Source organism: Pleurodeles waltl, chromosome 11 (assembly GCF_031143425.1).
Source record: "Pleurodeles waltl isolate 20211129_DDA chromosome 11, aPleWal1.hap1.20221129, whole genome shotgun sequence".
NCBI lineage: Eukaryota > Metazoa > Chordata > Amphibia > Caudata > Salamandridae > Pleurodeles > Pleurodeles waltl.
The window spans coordinates 1,000,779,333-1,000,803,231 of NC_090450.1; positions in this window are offsets into that span (position 1 = coordinate 1,000,779,333).

Genomic DNA, 23,899 nt, shown 5'->3' on the forward strand with positions numbered 1-23,899 from the left:
GCAAGCCTGTGCTTTGTGCTGCTTTGCATTACTTTTAGGCAACTTTTCAGCCCAAAGTAAATAAAAAAACAAAACAATTTGTGCAGGTTAGCGTCACTTTTATCACCCAAGACCAGGGCAAAATGTTAGTAAATCACGCCCAGATCTCTAAAATGAGTGGTTATTTTGCTGTGTGCTTTATGATGCTGGATTATTACATGCATAGGACATTTGTTGGTGTAAAGCAATTACAGCAGAAGCAATTGTACACGTAAAATTATCCAGGTACATATAATACAATCTTAAACCATCATCTGGCCTAAACGCTCTCAGAACACTAACCAAATAGTTACCATGAGACATTTTTCACTGGGTTGAAAACTTAACTGCCAGGTAGACAAAAGCAACGAACAATCTAATGCATATTGCTTTTTTATGTTTTTTTTGCATGCCAAGAACCTTAGCAGTAGTGTGTTCAGATCTTGCCCCTGCACAGAAGGCCTTCCCTCTATCCTCCCTTGTACAGACATGCAACATTACATGTCTGCATTTATTTTAAGCATCTTTACGTGTGCACTGCCCTTTTGGAAGGGAGGTGGCCGAATGTACAATGTGCTGCAAGCCAAAACAAACTAATGGTATGTAAGCTTACTGGCAAACAGCACTGCAGCCCTGTGTTGGCACCTAGGGCAACTGCATGGGGGAGCTGTGCACTGAGCATGCACATTTCAGTCCTGCAGTTATGAAGCACAGATATGTCATGGTGCCATCTAGAGCATTTCTCCTCAGAGGTACCGTTGACAAGCACACACTGAATGCCAGGCAAGAAGCTCTGTCTAGGGTCTTAGACTGGGTCAGACACCCTTGGATATTTTTGAAAGGGCCACATGCACAGTACCAACAGACCATAGGAATAGACAATAAAATTGATAAGTGGTAGGTCTGGCTAAAAAGGGACTTCTCCCCCAATATAGTGACAAGAGGTTTGGATTATATTAAAGACACCAAGGTGAAAGTGATTTGCTGCTCTGCCGAAATGAGTTTACATTTGAATGGTCACTAATTGGTGCCCTTATTCAATCGAATCGATCACTTCATCAGGATTTGTGTAGTGTGGCTAATTACCTGACAGGGTATCCAGGTGCCTGAGGGTCCCCAAGGCTCATTCTAACAGCTAGGTCTAGAGGGCCCTTCAGCAGGGGAAGGCACTCAAAAAACAGGGGAAAAAGCAAAACGACGAAAAAGCAAGGAGAAGGCATTTGACATACAGGTGAAAAAACAAGGAGAAAGCTGTGAAAATAAGGGGAAAAGCAAGGAGAAGGCACTCAAAAACAGGGGGGAAAGCATGTGGAAAGCAGTGAAAATGAGGGAAAAGCAAGAAGAATGTACTAAAAAAGCAGGAGATAAAGCAAGGAGAAGGCAGTGAAAACGAGGGATTAGCAAGGAGAAGGCACTAAAATATGGGGGGAAATGCAAGGAGAAAACAGTGAAAATGAGGGAAAATTAAGGAGAAGGCATTTAAAAAACTAGGAGAAAGCAGTGAAATCCAGGGAAGAGTAAGAAGAATGCACTCAAAAAGGGAGGAGAAAGCAAGGAGAAAGCAGTGACAATGGGGGAGAAGAATGAGAAGGCACACAAAATAAAGAGGAAAAGCAAGGAGAAAGCAGTGAAAGCAAAGGAAAAGTCACACAAAAACGGGGCAAAAAGCATGGAAAATGCAGTGAAAATGAGGGAAAAAGCAGAGAGAAAGCAGTGAAAATTATGGAAAAGCAAGGAGAAGACACTCAAAAAATAGGGAAGAGGCAAGGAGATGGCAGTGAAAATGAGGGAAAAGCAAGAAGGCACTCAAAAAACAGGAAAAAACACAAGGCGAAGACAGGAGCTAGAGCAATGCAGCAGCACAGGGAGAGCTGGGCCTGGGACCTGCGATCATTGCGCGGTCATTGACCTACTAGAATGGCAAACTACTGATAGCTATGTTATTGTCTATTTATCTTCATCCATTTTATGTATGTTAATATGTTAATACTTTCCCTGCTACTAGGGTTACGCAGTAAAGACGTCATGACATAATCCTTCCTATGGTCTTGTAATAGAGTCTGTGGCCTACAGCTTAAATCCATGGTCCTTGGAAAGTCTAGCATATAGAGCATTGCACTGCAGGATCAATTCAGCCATTATCAGCACTTTCATTAACTAATGAGAAGATGGATGGTGGCTATACATTCTCCTAACAGTTCTTACATGGGCTGAGATAACACTACTACTTTATTCTATTTATGACAGGATATATTTTTTAGTGAATGGTTGGCTAGGTTTTGTTCTTATGCAAGCAATGTTGAAATAATGATGTAGGAATCACTGTTCAGGTGATTGAGTGTTGAGCTCTATTCTTTCATTAAGCAGAGTTGAAATTGTGCTATGTTAAGCATTGTTCAGGTAATTGCAATTAAGATTAAATAGATTTTTCCTGTTCTGTTCATTTGCTGTTTACTGTTCCATGACAATTACTTTTTGTATGCATGCATTTGTTAAAACTAATTATCTATCTGGTGGATTCCAAAATGAATCGTTGTTAACAGCCCATTTAAGAGACCTCTATTTCTTTCAAAAAATGGGATCTGTTTACGCAGATTGTTAGCAAACACTTTAGAACCTAAGCCCTCTATTTATTGGTATTTTTATTCAATTATCCTAATGTTGTTAAACTGCACAACCCTTTCAGTCACTAAGTTCTGCTGTGTGTACAGTGCTTTCATGTAAGCAGACTCTCACTACATTGTCGCCATCTCCTCCTGTTCAAGCCTCCCAGGGCCCTACAAGCCCTAACAGCACCAGGACATTTTATATATTCCCCACCCTCACCCCGCCAATGCTAGTTATACCCCTGGCAAAAATCCACTTGTCCCAATGGAGAAGTGACAGATTAAAACTGCTTCCTCATTATACCTGAAGTATTATGCTGGCTTCTCTCATCATGCCAGGGATCATATTATGCTGAAAGTTGAATTCTTGTCAGTCTATGGTTATGCCACCTTTCTGAGTCTACTAGACTCTGGACATGCCAAACTTGTGTCAAATCTTTGAATATTCTAAAGCTGTGTGTATGCAGAGGTTCTGTGAATGAGTGTGTTTAGGCAACTTTCTGATCATGTTAGGGCTCTGAACATTCAAGAACTTTCATTATACCAGAGTTCTGATTACAGCAGAGCTCAGGATATCCCATTTTTCTAATTGTATTATTCTTCTCTTTCTTCATTGGTTTCAGAGTCTGCATCTTATGAATTCCTAAGACAAGTTTACTTGTAAACAATTTAATTTCACCAAATGTTAATGTCCAACTGTTTTGGGAACAGGGGGCCCACACTGGAGACAGGGTCAACTGGTTGGGGTCATTTGACACTGGTGTCCTAGGGTCTGACCTGCCATGGCCCTGCAAACTAGGGCAAGCGCAACCATTTCTGCCCTTGTCTTTCAGGGTAGCAAAGGTGAGCAGCCTCAGGCTCTTCATGGAGGTAAGCTCTGAGCTCAATAATTAATCAACGGATACAATAAGTTCAATGTCCAGTCCAGTGCTGTCTTTTTAGAAAATGAACAAACATTTTAATCTCACCACATAATACAATTCAAAACAGTATGCAGGGCAGTGATCCTGGTCATGATTTTCCCTTGTGGCCATGCACCCTCTGATCCCCCCCTTGTGCTATCTCTCACCTAGGTGACCCCTGATGAATTTGTCCATGCAGCATTTATGGAAGAAGCTGGGATTAGTCTCAGGTGAAGTTTTTGGTGCTCCACAAGTCAAATATTTCCTGGGTAGGAAGTGAGTTTCTGAATCTCTTGCACTCAAGAAGCATGTATCTAGCTGCTTAGTCTCGCCACAGGTGAGGGTCCTGCTGCGGCAGAGCCGTCCATCCAGTGAGATGGATGCAATCCTGGTTGGGCTGTTGGCAGACACGGAAGCAGGTACAGGTCTCAACTGGACTGATATGATCACCGAACAATTGTGGCCCAGTTGAGCTCATATGTTCACAATGATAGTTGCAACTCCAACTGGGTCGACACAGTCACAAAGACAGACACAGCCTTGACTCAACTAACATGATCACTTTAGCAGTTTCAGCCCCAAGTGAGCCGCTGTGTTCATGTAGGATTTTTCATTGTTTCCTTACAGGAACATTCTGAGGGAGAGGGGGGCTCCTCTGCAGCATGGCTAGCTTCAGGCTTCACACTCAGGCAGTAAGCCTAGTCTGGGTGTCTATCTCTCCAGCAGTATGACAGGCTTCTCCTTACGGAGAGTCTCTCCTCCTGCATGCCCATGCAAACACCTTCCATCTTTCAACAAGCAGACAGACTTCCAGGTACAAGACAGCTTTTCAAGGTTCTGGGCATTCACATACCAGCAGAATTTTACAATGTGGGGGTCCGGACCACACACTTAGCAAACACAGAAAAAAAGGTATAGTAACACTATCAATCTCAAAGCATGGTATTGAAGAACCAGAACCTTATGGGCCTGGCGGCGCAGGGTACGCCTGAAATCTCCTTGGATTCACCTGCCTCAACTAACAGAGACACGGGACACTCTGTCAGGCGTAAAAGATCAGATTTTATTAGCTGCAGCTAGTACAGTTGTCCAAGAAGTACACAAGGTATGTTCTCAGGAGACTGCCACTTTACTTTGTGGCGCACAATCTTATATACCGTATAAAAACCATTTATTAACTACATACACTCCCAGAACACATAGAAAGGACCCAGTAAGAATAATGTAAAGATAGAACAGAGCCAATAGAAATGTCGGAAAACAAGACAGCACCAATAGAAGGAATTGGAAAACAAAGTATTAAGTGACTTAAGGTTGCCTCCCCTCCAGCTGTGTTTGTCACCCCTCCCTTGAACTAATTCATTAACCGATCCACAACGAAGTTGCATGTGGTGTGATAAGTTTGTGTGCGTTTGGAGGACAGTTGTGAAATGAGAGAATACTAGCAAAGGACAGCGAAGGCCAGACGATAAGATAAGATCGGCGGAGAATAGTGTGAGCCTACAGATAGTTGAAACAAGGATTAGAAAACCAGACAGGGATTAGTGTACTCGGTCAGACCTTAATACCAGCCTTGTAAAGATAGAGGCAGAAGGCTGTTTTGAACACCATGTTGCAGAATAAGCAGAAAAGGCAGAATGGACTTCGTTCGCTGTGCTGCCTGAGTGAAGGCAACATAAAATGGCGGCGGGCCACAAAATGGCGGGTCGATACGATCGTATTAAAAATCGAATTTCCTCAGACCCTCCTTTTGCCAGAACTCAGGCAAGATACACAAACTCATGTTAATCTGAGTCGATGTCTATGGCCATAAGGTCATCAAGCTGTTGCTGTACCATCATTTTGACATTCTCTGCTCTTTGTGACTTGGGTTTGGGAATACATGCAGTAGCACATAGGTTGCAGATGGCAGGACCGCAGTGCATACAAAGACAACAAGAGAATATAAAAGCTAAAATTACTCCAAAGAATGTCAATACCTTCCAACCCCATTTGGACAGTAATCCCCAAAACCACTCTGAAAAGGACCAATCTCCTTCGTCCTGATGAATCGACTCGGAGATTATGTGTAACTTAGAGATAGCTTGGTATACTGTCGGAGCGTCATTAGGTATGAAAATACAGCAACTTGATCCGATCAATTTGCATACTCCACCACGGTCCGCAAGAACAAAGTCTAAGGCAACACGGTTCTGCAAGGTCATAAGACGATCAGCCTGTAGTTCAGCTGTAATGTTACTTAAAGCTCCTACAGTGATGTCTATGGTGGTTTCTACGACACAAACCAATTGCCTTATATTTCTGCTGTTGGCCATTGGACCCCAGAAGGGAAGAAATCCTTTGAGGAAATCTCCTCCCTCTTGTCCTGCTGTGTCTTTCGGATCCACAATCCCTCTGCCATATCTATTTTTATGATGGTTCGCAGGAGCGGTGTATGTAGGGGGAAGAAGAAAGGCTATATAACAAGTACCAGAGAAATCAGCTGGCAACCATGTATAAGCCCTATCGTGGCAAACGAAGTATGTACCTTGAGATGGTACTAACGGCAGTGGATTCAGGGCTGAATAAATATATGTATGGGAACATAAACTTTCTCTTTGTCCGGTGTTTGGAGTTCTACCATTTATTTGCAGACAGAAATTTCCTTGTTGGGGTATGACCCGTATCGGAGGAGATTTTCCTTGCTTAACCTTATCATTGAGGCTGGAAATGTAATTAGTTATGTTCCAATTGGTATATGCTTTTCTTTCATCTATGGAAGCTTCACTTTTTTCCATGATTTTAGCCATAGCTACCATTCCCTTTATCAATAAACTATGACTGAAATCTGAACCAACACTATGTGAACTGACAGGTTGTTTAATTTTACTTTGATATGCATTATTGAAAATGACAAAATAAGCCCAAGCGGAACCTTCATAGGAGAATGGAAGAACTAAATATGGCATTCCTTTTTCTACCGTATGTGGTATGAGTCCACACACCCAACAGTCAGTTGTATTGATCACTAACTGATGTTGATGTAACAACTGGACGAAGGAATTGTTAAAGTATTCAGTTCTTCTGATGAGTTCATGCTGGGGAAGAGTGTGAAATAGGTGCGGAGAGATAGTAGAAGAAGATGTAGAGGTAGGAGAAGGGACAACTTTTTGCTGCAGAGTAATAATGATCCAGTTTACAGATGCCAAAAGAATACACGACAATATAATGACGCATAGAGCAATACTACAACGACTATATATTTCTTTACAATTATTCTTTAAATTTTTACTTTCTCTTTTATCTAATGTAGCCTCCATCTTTCTAAGTGGATGCTCACGGCAATCTTCCTCAATCACTGTAGTCACGATTATCTACCGTCCTATGACACTGTGAGGTCCTGCAGGCCTATTGCCACTTACTCAGGTCGTAACTAAGACTCCTACCGTGACCCTGCAACCGGGATAGAGTACTACATAGGAGAGAAATTTACAAGTTCTTTGGTCTTGGTCTCAAATTATAGCGTTCCTGTCCAGAGGCAGTCTGGTTTTGAAACAATGTTCCTGGATTTGTCGTGTTTAAGCGACGATGCGATGGTATTGCTTCTTGAAGGATGTCGTCATCCTCTTTCTCAGAAAGTGTTCCAATTAGACGCGCATCACTGAATGGTACAAATTGCGGAACTTTCTCACTTTCAGAGTCACTGATGCCTCTACGGACCCACTGATCGAAAGGCAAGGGCAAAGGCACTTTCTTGCAGTGCACGGCATGCACCCAGTTTTTCTTTCCTTCGACTTTAACTGCTGTTCTTGTGGTCAAAAGAACCAGGCGTGGCTCTCTCCATCTGGGCTCCAAATTTCTCTGTCGTTGGAAATTTTTCGTGCAGACCCAGTCACCTGGTCGGATGGAATGACCTGGGTCTGTGGAAGCCTCTGGTAGAGCACTCTGAACCTGTTGATGAAGAACACGCAATTTAGTTGTAAGGTCATGCAAGTAGTCAATCAACATCGGGTATGGCAAGTCTGAGTATTTCTTAGGGCGAGGAACTCCCCATACATTAGCTGGGCGACCAAATATCACTTCGTAAGGGCTAAGCCCCAAACGAGAGTGTACTGCTGTTCTGGTGGACAGAAGAGCCAATGGTAAAGCATCAGGCCAATTAAGTCCTGTGCTAGCTTGCACCTTAGCAATTTTAAGCTTCAAGGTTCCATTGTAGCATTCTACTAAACCAGCCGACTGTGGGTGATTCGCCGCGTGGAACTTCTGTTTTATGCCAAGACCTGCACAAACTTTTTGCATGACTTGACCCACAAATTCGCTCCCATTGTCACTCCAGACAATGCGCGGCAAACCAAACCTAGGGAAGAATTCTTTCAAAAGTATTTTGGCAGTTGATAAAGCAGTATTGTCCTTCAGAGGGTAGGCTTCTACCCATCTAGAAAAAGCACATACTACCACCAGAACATATTTGAGGTTGTTGCATCGTTCCATGTGAATATAATCGATCTGCAACACCTCAAATGGATATGTTGGAGGAGCAAAATGACCTGCTGGAGTTGGGGTTCCCTTTCCCGGATTGTACATCAAGCAAACAATACAATGTTTTACTACATTATTTGCACACTTTGGGATCCCCTCATTTTGCCACACTGGAGCCAGAAGTTTACAGATTCCTTTTGCACTTAGGTGAGCTGGACCATGTGCCATAGTAACTACAGGTAGTACATAAGCATCTGGTAACAGCCAACGTTGATGTTCTGATAATTCAACCCAACATCCCATCTCATCTAACATTCCTGTACTTTCCTTCCACTTTCTCAACTCATTCTCCGTAGCCTCTCCTTGAATTGATTTCACACTCTCTACTGTATCTTCACACATTCCCTTTTCTCTTACGCAGTTTGCGGGACCTGCAACATACATTCGACTTGTGTTGTCTCTGGCTGTCTTTTTCGCTACCTCATCTGCAAATGCATTTCCTCGACCAACATCGTCCACAATCTTTTTGTGTGCACTACACTTCACGATCGCTATCTGAGTAGGCATTGTAAGTGACTCAAGAAGTTCAGTCACTAATTGACCATGTTGTATCTTAGTACCATGGGAAGTAAAGAATCCTCTTTCCTTCCATAAACGCCCAAAGTTAAACGCTACACCAAAAGCGTATTGGCTATCAGTGTACACGTTTACTCTTTTTCCTTTGGATAACACACACGCTCTAGTTAAGGCTATCAATTCAGCTGCCTGAGCTGAATTATGTCTAATGCGTGCTGTCTCCACAATCGTATGCAAAGTAGTAATAGCGTAGGCTGAAACTGTATCTCCATTCGGGAGCTTGAAACAAGAACCATCTACCCATAGTGTTCCATCTGGATTCACTAATGGCGTGTCTTTTAGGTCAATTCTACCCTTAGTCTCTTCTTCAGTACGGAGAAAACAATCATGCTGTTCAGAGACATCTCTCTCTTCTGGAAGAGGCAACAAAGTAGCTGGATTCAGGGTATTACATCGTTTGATGTGTATGTGACTAGCCAAAAGCGTCAGCTCATATCCGGACAACCGAGCACTCGTAAGATGCTGCGTTTTTGTCCTATTTAGTAAAGTATCCACTGCATGTGGCACCATAACAATGAGAGTATTATCTAGCACTACTCCAGCAGACTGTTGAATAGAAATTGCTGCTGCCGCTGTCGCCTTAAGACAACTAGGCAATGCTTTAGCTACTGGATCTAACGTAGCTGAGAAATATGCGCATGGTCGCTGTTGATCTCCAAAACGCTGCGTTAAGACTGACAATGCACAACCCTCTCTTTCGTGGACATAGAGCGTAAAGGGCTTACTGTAATCAGGAGTACCCAATACAGGAGCAGAACACAAAGCAATACGCAAATCAGTAAAACTCTTCTGACATTCGTCAGTCCACGAAGAGGCTGAGGCGTATCTTTTAAAGTTAGCGCCAACAGCGGTTTAGCCAATAAAGAGAAACTCGGAATCCACTGTCTACAATAAGAAGTAATGCCCAAAAAGGCACGTACCTCTCTTTGTGTGGATGGCACTGACATTTGTGCAATTGCCTGAATTCGTTCGGGGGTCAATCGTCGTCCCTCCTTTGACAAGAGATGACCCAAAAAAGTCACCTCGCGACAGACATATTGTAATTTAGAAGGAGAAACCTTGTGATTCAGATCAAACAAATGACGCAACAGTGCAACGGTCACGTTTTTGCAAATCTCCTCTGAATCAGCGGCAACTAATAAGTCATCCATGTACTGAATGAGAGCGGCACCGGACGGTAAGGAAAAGGCATCAAGATGACATTTTAGAGCTTGACTGTAAATATAGGGACTTTAACCTTGAGGTGCGCGTTTAAACCGGAAGCTTCGGCCTCCGAGGGAAAAACCAAAAATATCTCTACTCTCTTCGGCGATGGGAATACTAAAGAAAGCATTCTTTAGATCAATAACTGAAAACCAAGTCGCTGTAGAAGGTATCATCGTCAACAGAGCAGTGATATCTGGGACTACAGGAAACTGCGGTATGACAATCTTGTTTACCTCCCGAAGATCAATTACAAAACGATAAACAGGAGGCTGAGAAGGATCAGTGCGTTTAAGAACCGGAAGAACAGGACTGTTACATGTATTTCCTCTCGTTTCCTCAACCACACCCTTCTGAATCAAATCATGGACAATTTCCAAAAGTGCTTTCTCACCTTCAGTAGAGATTCTGTATTGCGGAATACGTGGCATTTCAGCATTGGGCTTAAGAGTAACAACATAAGGTGGGATCTCAAGACAACCAACGTCATTCGGACCCGTAGCCCAAAGCGTTTCGGGAAGAGAAAGCAATTCAGGTGGAAATTGATCTTTTGATAAGTACATTGGACTAGTCATTTTCTGTCCTAGAGTGAGGTATACACCAGAAGGTGAACAATATATCGTAGCATGCATTCTTTTTAATAGATCTAAACCCAACAGATTTTCACCACAACCATTCGTCAGAAGAAGCGGAGCTTCTAAATCATAAGGGCCTATTGAAACAGGCAAAGGGCAAGAAACTGGATTGCGAACAGGGGCGCCAGAAAATCCTACAGATACATTCGTTAAGCCAGACAAAGGTGCGCCAGGGAGTTTAGAATGAATGATAGAGCTTCTCATGGCACCAGTATCTAAAAGAAATGGCTCTGAAACACCCATTGTAGTGACATTAACATAAGGTCCATTCTGATCCACTGGAATTGACGTAACCCCCTTACTTTGTCCATGGCTGTCCTATTCAAAATGAAGACTTTCATTCCCTCCTTCAATATACTGATCCTCACTGTAATACTGTGTAGACCTAACATTTTGCTGGTCAAAGTAATTTCCGGAATTTGGAGGAACAAAAGAACGCTGCTCTCGGGTTAACACACCTCGACCTCTACCTCTATTTGCTGACTGAGAACCACCACGACCTCGTGAAGCAGATGTTGCTCCATTACGCTGCAACAATGCCGGACAACTGTTCTTAAAATGACCTTCCTCCCTACAATAAGCACATTGATTGGGACCTAGCAAAGGTCTTGGAATGAATGGTTCAGGCTTTTGATACAACCTCTGAAACTGCGGAGGCTGTTGAAACTGAGGCTGAACATAACGAGGAGGATAAGCCTGTTGCAAGAGAACTTTAGTTTTTAATTCTTTCGTCTTTTTCTCTTGTTTTTCCCTTTCTTCTTTGTCTCTATTTTCATAATATTGTGCAGTAGCCAATATCTGGGTGGAAGAAGAAACTGCCCATGAACTCTCGGAGTCTTTTGGCTTGTGTGATAGTTCAGGAAGCAAGTTATATACGAACTTATCCACAAATAATCGCTGTCCCCCTTCTGTAGCCATATCTTGACCACTGTGATCAATGAATGTCTCCTCGAATCGGGTAAAGAAATCGGAAACACTTTCATCTTTCTTTTGTTTACATGCTGCTAGCTTATCCCAATTAACTCTCAAAGCAGGCATCATTGTTTTCATTAATGTAATAATCCTACCAGGGAGTTCTGAGATCAAAACGTCGGGCTTTGCACCACCTACTTGACCTCTATCTGCGGCAATAATAGCGTTCCAATCGCCGCCTAATTCTTGAGCGTGATCCTCTCTACGAATTTTAGCCCATATTGTCTGTGGAACTACATTTCCCATCAACATGTCAATATCTGCTAGATTCATAATACATGCATCAACTGTTTGCGACAACTCTTTATAGTAACCAGCAGGATTTTTTGCGTGGATCTGGTAGTGACCGTTTAAGTGCTAAAACTTCAGACCTTTTCCAGGGGACATGTATCCATATGCGCTGAAAATGCGCAGGAATAGCTGGATTAGCACCTGCTGCTGCAACTTCTTCCTTCCATATTGGAGAAACCTCTCTCATGGGATAGTTTTTCAGTGCTGTCCTAACTGAAGGATCAGAATCAGGAAAGGTCTGTGAGAACAATAGGGATCTGAAAGAAATAAGTGTTCTGACAGCGTTTTCAACCTTAGGACCCACAATAAGTCCTTTGTCAAAGTCAGCCTGAACATCTAACAGATCCTGTGGGACCGAACCCAAATTCATATCCTCCCATTCTTTAGCGAGAGTATCGCACATAACTTTAAAAACATATCTCTGCGTAGGTGCATTCCATTGCAGAAAGGTGGACATAATATCAGACGTACTATATTGGGGACCCTTCTTGATCCATCTACAAGCAAGTGAGTCCAATTTTTCTCGCTCTTCGGAGTCTGGGAATTGACTACGAGACTGTCTTCGAGAAAAAGCTGGAGACACGTTTAAAGCTTCAAAGAAAGGTGATAAGAGACCAGAGACAGTATCTGCAAATCGCTTACGCATAGATGGAGAATTTGACATAAGGATAGGGGACAAGGTATTAGGTGAATTAACTAAAGGAGCATTAGGAATTGCCAAAGGAGCAGAAGGCAAAGGAGTTAAAGGCAAAGCTGGCATAGGCAATACTTGAGGAGGCAAATGTGGAAAAGCTGGAGCAGGCGGAAGCACAACTGGCGGCTGAACAGGCTGTAACATCGGGGGTGCATTAGCACCTTGTACATAGGGCGGAGGCAATTTCAATAAGTGGGACATTAAGGAATCTTCCTCAAAATCTTTTCTCTTATCAAGGGAAGAGATAGGCAACGTCGGATAGCATTTATCTATTGCCATTCGATGCTGTCTGTCTGAAATTTCCATTGCATTATCTATTTCATCATCTTTGAATTGCTGAGCAGCCTGTATAATCGTCATTCCCTGTGTTTTCCTATCTCGTTTCGCTTGTTTAATTTCTCTCTGTTTGGCTTCCTTACGCCAAAGGCGAAAAGAGTCAAACATTGCCGGCCGGGCTTTTCTTTTAAATAACGTTGCTTCTAAATTATCTAGCACATCAGTTTCGAAACTACCATTTTCTGGCCATTTTAAAACACCATCTTTCTTTGTATATCGGGTCCATGTCTTATTAAAGGCAATAGGACCAACACCATGTTTAGAATAGAGCTCATATGTGGGAGTTCCAACCGAAGGAATCGGACAGGAGTCCTCAAGCTGGGAGTCCCTTATACAACCAAAGCAACAAAGTTTTCCAAACTTAGTCAGACCAGACATCTCACGATTTTTACTGGCTGTTCACAAACATCAAGGGGGTAAAACTTTCAGTTTACACAGCACAAATGCACTTCCCCTCGGCTTTGGCCACTGCAATGGCCAAATCTAAGGACCTAAGGACAAAACAAAGACCAAAATTTGTGGGCGCGACCCACCAAATACTTAACTAAGGATGTCTTCTTACACCAACAGAGGCCCGTCTATCGTCTCGCTTTACCATACATCATCAAAGAAAGGGCCAAGGCAGGGCGGCAGTCAGGGCAGCAGTCGTCAGTAGCCGTCAGGAAGGAGTAACCGCGCTGAAAAAGACCTTCGGACCACTTCGACATACAGGGGTCGCTTGACGTGGCTCGCGATTCCTCCAGAATTTTCTTGCGGGGCTCCTCACGACCTTCAGGCAGAACCGGTACCGCTGAAGCCGCCCCACGTTGGGCGCCAGTTGAAGAACCAGAACCTTATGGGCCTGGCGGCGCAGGGTACGCCTGAAATCTCCTTGGATTCACCTGCCTCAACTAACAGAGACACGGGACACTCTGTCAGGCGTAAAAGATCAGATTTTATTAGCTGCAGCTAGTACAGTTGTCCAAGAAGTACACAAGGTATGTTCTCAGGAGACTGCCACTTTACTTTGTGGCGCACAATCTTATATACCGTATAAAAACCATTTATTAACTACATACACTCCCAGAACACATAGAAAGGACCCAGTAAGAATAATGTAAAGATAGAACAGAGCCAATAGAAATGTCGGAAAACAAGACAGCACCAATAGAAGGAATTGGAAAACAAAGTATTAAGTGACTTAAGGTTGCCTCCCCTCCAGCTGTGTTTGTCACCCCTCCCTTGAACTAATTCATTAACCGATCCACAACGAAGTTGCATGTGGTGTGATAAGTTTGTGTGCGTTTGGAGGACAGTTGTGAAATGAGAGAATACTAGCAAAGGACAGCGAAGGCCAGACGATAAGATAAGATCGGCGGAGAATAGTGTGAGCCTACAGATAGTTGAAACAAGGATTAGAAAACCAGACAGGGATTAGTGTACTCGGTCAGACCTTAATACCAGCCTTGTAAAGATAGAGGCAGAAGGCTGTTTTGAACACCATGTTGCAGAATAAGCAGAAAAGGCAGAATGGACTTCGTTCGCTGTGCTGCCTGAGTGAAGGCAACATAAAATGGCGGCGGGCCACAAAATGGCGGGTCGATACGATCGTATTAAAAATCGAATTTCCTCAGTATGCTTTCACCACTACTTTATGTGCTGAAAATGCCACTGGAAATGTCCAATGTTGTTTATATTTTTTACAGACAATATTGTTAATTAAAGCCATACTGTGGAAATTTTGAAATGCAAAAATGTGTGCATGACTGTTCAAATGTCTACACTGTACGACTATATGATAGGAATGACCTGGTTTCATTACAGGAAAAAGTGGATTATTCAGGGGAGATACACAGGGCTCAATTATGCCTTGGTACTCTAATTGTGAGAGAACTTCTCTCACAGAGTCTTTAGCTTAATGTCTACTTGAATATTGTGGTTGTACTTGTGGGCTAGAGCATATAGGTATTAAATGATAAGGGGAACCCTTATCCCAACGTACATGGTAGCAGTACAATGCGGGGCGGGTGCAAGAGCCCGTTCTGCGTCATACTCTTGTTTAACTGCCAGGGACAAGAACAGAGAAGGAAGGTATAACTAAATGTTCTCCTTGTGGGACTTTTCTAAATAACTCAGGTGGCCAATCTACCTCAGCCAAGGGCTAGTTCTTACATTTTCCCAGAAAATTACTTTAATAGTACCCAGCATTAAATTCTCATTTTGGATGTCCAAATCATAAAGTCTGTCAGGAGGGCTAACCAGCTGACCTTTGTGTCTGTGTGTTTTAAGGAAAAGTTACTTGAAGTGCAAATTGGGCTGCTCACAGCTCTGCCCCTATCCTGTCTGAGACGGCCCATTCAAGCACCCAAATCAGAACATAGAAATCTTCAACACAACTCTGACCCAAGGCTCCCCGACGATGACGCTTCCTCCTCCGACACCACCTGCAACCTTGCCCCACTGAGCTTTACATTCTCATAACATTTTTCTTTACATTCTTTCCAAGTCCGAAGGTAAGCACTGACTGGGCACAATCCACTTCTTGTATCTGAACCATGCTCCATTGCGCTTGGCCATACTTTTCAACTTTGACCCGGTCTCACATGCCTAGATGTTTGATCTTCTGGTGCTAGTTTTTACTAAAAAACTTAAAAATTCATAACTTCGGTTCTACTGATTGGATATTTGTCATTTTGGTATCAAGTAATTAATAAAATGTCACCCATCTTTCTGAATTAGTGTGGTATTTTTTATGTTTTCACTTTGTTACTGTTGAGTGCTGCATAAATACTTTACACTTGCCTTTAAGTTAAACCAAACTTCTTTTGTGACAATCTAACACATGGTTAAGCACAAGTTAATTTAGTAACTTTCTGTGGTTCACCCTGACAAAGATGGTGGCTGTTGCATGAGGAGGGTTTCACCAACCTCAATCATCTACCCAATTTTTCACAGAGCATAATCACATATGTACCTTTTGAAAGGTAGTCACAAACTCCTCTGCAACCCTTCCCATCCTGGAAAAGGCTTGTAATTTTACTAACAAGGGTTAGAGTAACAAATGTTTTGCCCATAAAAGAAGGAAGGAGTATAGAGATATCATTTTCTCAACTGGGTAAAATATTGTGAGATTGCAAATGTTTTTTGAGCTCATATTTTAAAAGCAAACAAATTGGGCAGTAATTTAGCAAAGGTGTTTGCAACCCGTATCCTTTTTTTCAAGCTGCAAACATTTTTTGGGTACATTTTATTTAAAAAACAAACAATGTCAATTTTGTTTCCATGTTTATGCATGTATTGAAAAATAATCAGAGTTTTCTCGAAGCATTATATATAATTACAAATAGTTAAAACTTGTAAGCATATGTAGAGATTCTTCTTTTAAAACCATAGTCAATAAGTAAGCTCACTGTTATATTTAAGAGCACTCTCCCTAACAGTAAAACCTTCTCACTAATGAATCATATGCACAATTTTGAACATCTTATATGTAAAGTTCTGGCCCCTTGGTATGCCACCGTAAAACATTGTTGTCCATAGATTTTCATTTTTGATTTGTGTTTTTATATCATTAGAGAAGTCATTTAGCTTGGCTAGTCTTTGATAATGAGGGCCGATTTTTTCTGGACAACATTTTTAAAAATGGTGGATGTGTTGCAGTGATGATGAAATATTTCGGGAACCATGAACCTGTGTACTTCATTTTGGTGTCAAAACATGGGTTTTGGGAGTCACGTAGTCTGTAGAGACAGAAAAATAACTCCTCAGAGCAACCCTTCCGCCATTTTAAAAAATGGCGGTTCTATAATGATGTGTTTTAGCCATCATATTGCTCGTTTATTTTTATACTGTTTTTGTTTCAGATTTTCCATTGATTCAAGTTCTTAAACATGAGCGAAGCCGGTGGTAGCTGAGTATCTTTACCTCCTGACAGGGTGTTGCTAACGACAAAATCTGAAGACTCCTTCAACAAAGACAAACGTGTCCTTTGACAAACTCATCTGAAAGGAAACCTAACATCAACTGCGGCTGGACAGAAGAGAGTTTGAGATGCTGCAGAAATACGGCAAGACGAAGTTCACAAAAGATTGAAACTGATGGGAGAAGAGGATTATGGGGGTGATTCTGAGCTTGGCGGGCGGCGGGAGCCGCCCGCCAAGCGGGAACCGTCAGAATACCGCTGCGCGGTCAAAAGACCGCCGCGGTTATTCTGAGTTTCCCGCTGGGCTGGCGGGCGACCGCCAGAAGGCCGCCCGCCAGCCCAGCGGGAAACCCCCTTCCATGAGGATGCCGGCTCCGAATGGAGCCGGCGGAGTGGAAGGGGTGCGACGGGTGCAGTTGCACCCGTCGCGATTTTCAGTGTCTGCTTGGCAGACACTGAAAATCTTGGTGGGGCCCTGTTAGGGGGCCCCTGCAGTGCCCATGCCAGTTGCATGGGCACTGCAGGGGCCCCCAGGGGCCCCGCGACACCCGTTACCGCCAGCCAGGTTCTGGCGGTCAAAACCGACAGAGCCAGGCTGGCGGTAAGGGGGTCGGAATCCCCATGGCGGCGCTGCCTGCAGCGCCGCCATGGAGGATTCCCAAGGGCAGCGGGGAACCGGCGGGAAACCGGCGGGACACCGCCGGTTTCCCGTTTCTGACCGCGGCTGTACCGCCACGGTCAGAATGCCCATGGATGCACCGCCAGCCTGTTGGCGGTTCATCCGCGGTCCCCGGCCCTGGCGGTAGTCTACCGCCAGGGTCAGAATGACCGCCTAAATGTTTTATCATTGTAATAACAAGTGCTACAAGTCATATACAATGGAAAAAAGCCTGTTTTTTTTTTTTTTTTTTTAAACCAGGAACCAGTGAATCACAGCGAGAATCCGAGTCTTCTGAGGAAGCGACGACAATGAAACCTAATGCTCATCCACTTAGAAGATCGATGGCTACCCCTCATCCATCTCCAAGAACTGATCAGAAAACAATGGATCTTTAATGTGTTTTCTGTGGTTCAGCCAGAATAAGGGCCAAAGGAATGGTGAAAGGACAAAGTACAGAATATTTGAGTCTCAAAGGGCAAACATGTTTTATCTGTAGCTAGTTTCTTCCGAGATTAAGTTTTCAGCCAATTAGCTGATCTAAACAGCAAGGTGAATGTATTTGCAGCAGATTTGTATGTCCACCTGAACTGCACGCATGCATACATTTTAAAATATGACTGTACAGTGAGCTACCAGCAGCAACGTAATCGTCAGCCTTTAGATAAGTTTGCACTCTTTGAAAAAGCAATTGAAGCTCTAAAGCCACTCTTGAGTGCTAGCTACTTGTTCACACTCAGTGAGATCAGAGAAATAAAGGTCAATATTGATGAATCTGTATTAATCCATAATAATGAAATTAAGATTTTCCTGGTGAGAATGTACAGTGACAGAATTCATTTTTTGTCAGTCTAACAAAAAGAATGAGCCACTTATGGTGTTTCCAGCTGATTTGACTCCTGAAATTCTTGCTGTCAAAATAAAATCACAGGATGTGGTAAAGGAAGCAGGAACTATCTTAAGAATTGTCCTGAAAGATTTCAATTTTGGATTTAATTACACATTTTGTGATGCCCTAATGCACTGCAAATCATAGGAGTCAACAAGAATGTCTGATGTTGTCTTAACATTTTTTACATCATTGTTTAATATTAGCAAAGCAAAACTGTTAGAAACTAAAGTTCTTGAGTTTGGAACAGAAGTTAACAACATTGATGATGGCTTTGAAGATATAAGCGAAGAAGTGGAAGACAATCTCATGAACCGACAGGCTTGTACAAATGTGCTATCTTTTCCAAATCATGTTTTATGAGCTACATCACTGCAAAAAGAAAACTTTGCTACACATGATGACTGCCCACACTATCTATGACAAGCGCAAAAGTAAAGAAGTAGTCACTTCAATTAATAGGATTGGTGTATCAACAAGTTATATTGACATAGTACGGAGCAGGAACTTGTGAGCAACTCATGCTGTGAAATCTTGTGAATCTGACAGCACTTCACTTCCAAGTCACTTTACCAGAAAAGGATTTACAATTGCTGCTCTTGAGAATTTTGATTTTGAAGACTGCTCTTCTTTGTCTGGAACATCCAGGACATAATACTGCCATGAAACTTTATCAAGACTGTACCAATAATGTGGCTGCTGAAAAACAGGTTGCATCATCTCTAGGTATAAACAAACAAAGCTGCAAACCTATAACCCAACCGCCTTACTAGAGTGTGCAAAATCACTACAAGCCATCAACACATCCCAGTCTACCAGAAAGTTTCAAAGTGGCTGAGGACATGGAACTTCTTCTTCTATCTGATGTTGCGGTCCGCAAAGCTGAGTTAACTGACTGTATCACATTGCTTATTCGAAGCGGACTGAAGGATGAAGAAAAGCCAGATAGTCCGCGGGCTGGAATTGACACTGTGATCTCCCAGAATACCGTCCCACTGAAGATGGTTGGGTTTTTACCAGTAATACCATCTTCAGTCATCAACTATACAACAGTATACACAGCTCTAAAAAAAAATCAAAATGTGCATGCTCAGCTTAAGGACCAGTCTATCCACCAATTTTCTGCGATGAAGGTGTTTTCCGTATTGTAGCTCACATTTGTATGAGCAATCCAGTAGAATTTGATGACCTTTATCCAATGATGTACATTTTCCACATGACAAAAGTTGCATTGCATTGGCAGGAAGTTATCTCAGTGGATGTGACATAGATGCGACATAGACAATGCACTTATTGAAGCTGAAATCTTTAGAAGCAAAACCGTCCAGTCAGTATTGAGCGGATCTCATTATGTTAGTTCATTACAAGGTATGCTCATCATATCTGAGGCTATGGAAACATTGTGTTGGAATGCTTTCTGGACCTAGAATGACAAATTAAGTTTTGCATGTCTTATCTTAGAAGTGAACAAGGCACAGCGTGCACTTCATGCAAAAGACATCATGACAGCAAAGCAATGTTCAATACACTCAGTTCAAAATCAGAAAAGCAAGTTCATAGTTTCTCAAAGAATGTGAAGAAAAATCTGAACTTTTCAAGTACTCAGGAAATGTTTTACACATGATAGCTCTAGTGAAAATCTTGATACATGCTGATCAGATAGAAAATGGGGAGCTGCACATGAAGCCTGTGAGTCACTGGTTACTATGTTTGGCATGTTCAATTGCATAAACTACCTGAGATATGGGTCCTGGTATTTAGAAAGAGTAAAGAAGCTAAAGATGGAAAACCCATACCTCTACAGTAAAGTCATCCAAAGACATTTTATGGTGAAAGACAGAGAGAGAGGTTCATTGCTGTGGCTCCAGATATGAAACTGGAACAGACAATCCAGAGAGCACAGAAAAGCTCCAAGGAAATTGCTGGTCAGACATATAAAAAAGTGAATGTGTTGCTCAATGGCAGCTCATTTACCATGACTTCCTTTCTATTTGTAATGTTTTCAGAGAGATGAAAAAAGTTCCTCACCATGAATTTGTGGGAAACATGGGAAACGTTTTAATTAATAAATTGACCGCCTTTTTCATTTCATGAAGCAGCAAGGAAACCCCTTTAAAATGACTGAGCCTGTGCAACTTCACAACTTTGTGACCAAACAATATGTGGATTAAGATATAAAGACACATCTACTGGATGTCCTGGAACATGGATTGAAACTATATGCAGAACTGAAGCAGAAGAGATTTGAATTGAAAGAGAAAAGGCTGTTTATTCACTAAAGCTAAACTTCCACGCTTTCATTGCCATAGTAAGAGTTTCATCCAACCAGCCACTACAAAGCAGGCTATAAAAAACATAACTTTCACAAGCACATAGAGAAATGGATGTAGCTAAAGAAAGGGGTGAATTTATCAAAGACATTCTGTTGCTTGATCTTCTTCCAACAAACGCATTATTTGATGAAGATGCTGCAGACAAACCAGTGAAGCACAAACTCCTACAAGAGCTTGAAAAAAAATTCCACCTGAACATTTTCAATTGAAAAAGGTGCTCTTGTCACAACTGCTGTTGTTGTGGACTATATGTCACAATTGCGAATGGTCAAGATTTCATCCATACAAAACTTTGGAGAGGTCATTCAAACTGTTCTACAGGTATCAAAGTCAGTGTGCACCTTGCAAGAACTGCACATTGTCTTTGACAGTTAGCTTGAAATATCTGTCAAAGAATGTGAGCAAATCAGATGAATGTCTACAAGTGAAACAATTGACCTCGTCTGCATCAAAAATTCAAAAGTGGAATGATGGTCAATGAGGAGTTGGTGCCTGTAGAGATATATTCAAAAGGCACGGACCATATTGTACAAGATCTTAAAGGCAAATTGGAGGAAGCTGACCTTTGTGTTCTGCCACATGTTGAGTGGGCTGTTCAAAATGGTTTCAATCGAGTCAATGAACTGTCAAATGACACAGATGTTATAATTGTGCTACTTAGATTTTTGCAATGTTCATAAGTCAAGAATTGCTGTAGGTATGGATATGTTATGGAACAGGCAAGAAAAGACACTTAGGGCCTGATTACGAGGCTGGTGGTCTTGAGACCGCCAGCCTTGCGGTGGCACTCAGGACCGCTGCTGCTGTGGCGGTTCGACTATCACATTATGACCCTGGCTGTTAGACTGCCAGGATTCTGCCGTCTTCCCCAGAATCGGGCTCCTGATGGGTTGACGCCAGGTGCAGGTCGGAATCAGCCAGGGCAGTGCTGCATGCAGCACCATCCCGCTGATTACGACCTGATTACGACCTGGTTCTCTGCCAGCCTTTTCATGGTGGTATCACCGCCATGAAAAGTCTGGCAGAGAACAGGTGCAGGGGGCCACAGGGGAGCCCCTGCACTGCCCATGCACTTGTCATGTCATGTGTAGACAGTGAGCATTGCGAGGGTGCTGGTGTACCCTGCAGCAGCAGCATTGCCGCTTGCTCGATCACAGGCCAGCGACAATGCTGCCACCACTTTCCCGCTGGGCTGATGGGTGGAAACCTTGATTTTCTGCCCGTCAGCCCAGCGGGAAAGTCATGATAGGCCCAGTAGGGAGGTGGCCAGCATGGTGGCAACTTCCCCGTCGGATGTTCGGCGGTTGGGTTATCCTGCCTGCCGAACTCAAAACGAGGCCCTTAATCCTGTTTTGTACAAGAAACCTGACGCAGACATGCCCAGTGTACTTATCAAGGCACATATTCCAATGGGTGATGGCAATAGGAAAAACATTGAAACACAGCTTGGAGCTTAAATTGCTGAACCTGTGAAGTATCTAAAAGGATTTGCTGAGACAGAAGAAGAATGTTACTTTAAAGATGTAGAAAAATACTTTGTGCATGTGTGGAAAACAAGCTCTGACTGTCACACATTTGACAATCTTCAGTACAGTGAGTTCAAGAGATCAGTTCTGCTTAGTGACCTTCCACGAGTTCATGTTCTGTGTGTGGACTCATTAAAAGAGTGATCTACTTGATCAGGGGATGTGAAAATGTTTTGGATCATGCATATGTGGAGAAAGATCTGTGTGAATTTGGTTGGGAAGATATTGTTGGGTTGATAAAATTGACAAATTTTCTAAAGCCTGCATCTACAGAACTGACACGTACATGCACTTACAAAACCTGTGCTAAAAAAAGATGTCCCTATCAATATGCTCTTCCTAAATATTCAACATTCTGCAAATATATTACAAGCGTTTGCCAAAACAAATAAATAAAGTGAACTACGAAAATGTGTCGGAAAGAGGAGTGATAAACATTATTTTTTTCATATTCAAATCATTATTTGGTGTATATATAAAAGGAATAAAAACCATTACCATTTTTCCTCTACTATATTTGTCATTTTAAAAAATGGTGGAAGAGTTGCTCTGAGCAGTTAATTGTTGTCTCTTTAAGACTACTTGACCCCCAAAACCTATGTTTTAACACCAAAATGAAGTATATAGGTCTCATGGTTCCTGAAATATTACATCATCACTGCAACACATCCGCCATTTTATAAAATGTTGTCCACAAAATATCACCCGGATCAGAAAGTTCTTCCCAAGGTAAATTAATTCTCTCATAATCAAAAAACACAAATCAAAAATTAAAATCTCTAGACAACATGTTTTTTACAGAGGTATAGCAGGGGGCCAGGATTAACATGAGTGGATATATTTCCTTGGCACAGACAATTTTCTTTGACCCCCACCAAATCGTGGCAATGTAAACCGGCAGTTATGGATTTTATGCTACAAGTGGATGACCCTTCTTGAACAGTGGACAAAATAAACGAAAATACCTGTTGTTTATGCCCCCAAACAATATATCCTGGGTAGAAGGTGCTGAGGGAAGTAGGTGGTGCAGTGAAGCCTTATGTTATGTACTTGCTTTATCCCACAACAAACCTAAGCTGTCTCCATCAGTGCTTGTTCATTAGATTGTCTAAAGTACTGACATATTCATTCAAGGAATATATGCCCTTGTCACAACTCCAATGATGGTTTCATGTGCGTTCCATGTTAGCCTATCTGCCACTGATATGTCACATATCCCTCAGTACATAGTTACAGGCCTCTAGTTGTGCTTATGAACCCTCAAATTCCTTTGCATGTTTTAAGCATCCTTATTTCATCAATCTACAGTGTGATTGTGGCTGGACTGGGGAACCAAAACACCCCCACCCCTGTCTTTGTGCAATCTCACTATTTCCACAATGCGTTCTCTTTCTCCTTCTCGCCTCCCTGTTTTCCCCTCTCTGGTCACTTTATCTCTACCTTCCCCATCCCTCCCTCTCTTCATATCTCTCGCTTGAACCCTCTCAATCTCTGCATCAATCAATCATAGGTAGCTGGGGAAAGTGGCAGAGGCACCATGAGGGATCATGGACTGTCAATGTCAGCCTGGAAGGGCTCCAGCCCACCAGGGAAATGCCCAGTGGTATGAAAGACCTGTCTGGCCCTTAGTGTGACCACAGATGCCCTGTCCATTTTGTGTATTTCTTTGAAATCAACTCTAGTTCCTCACTTTCTTCCTACTGATGTTGAGGCAAAGAAAACAGCATCCACCTGCCGCAGATTCAGGACTTACTCAAGGTATAGCTGAAGTGGCATGACCATATACTGTGATCAGATATTTATTTGTGTGAATTAAACTGTAAGAGACAGATAGACAGATA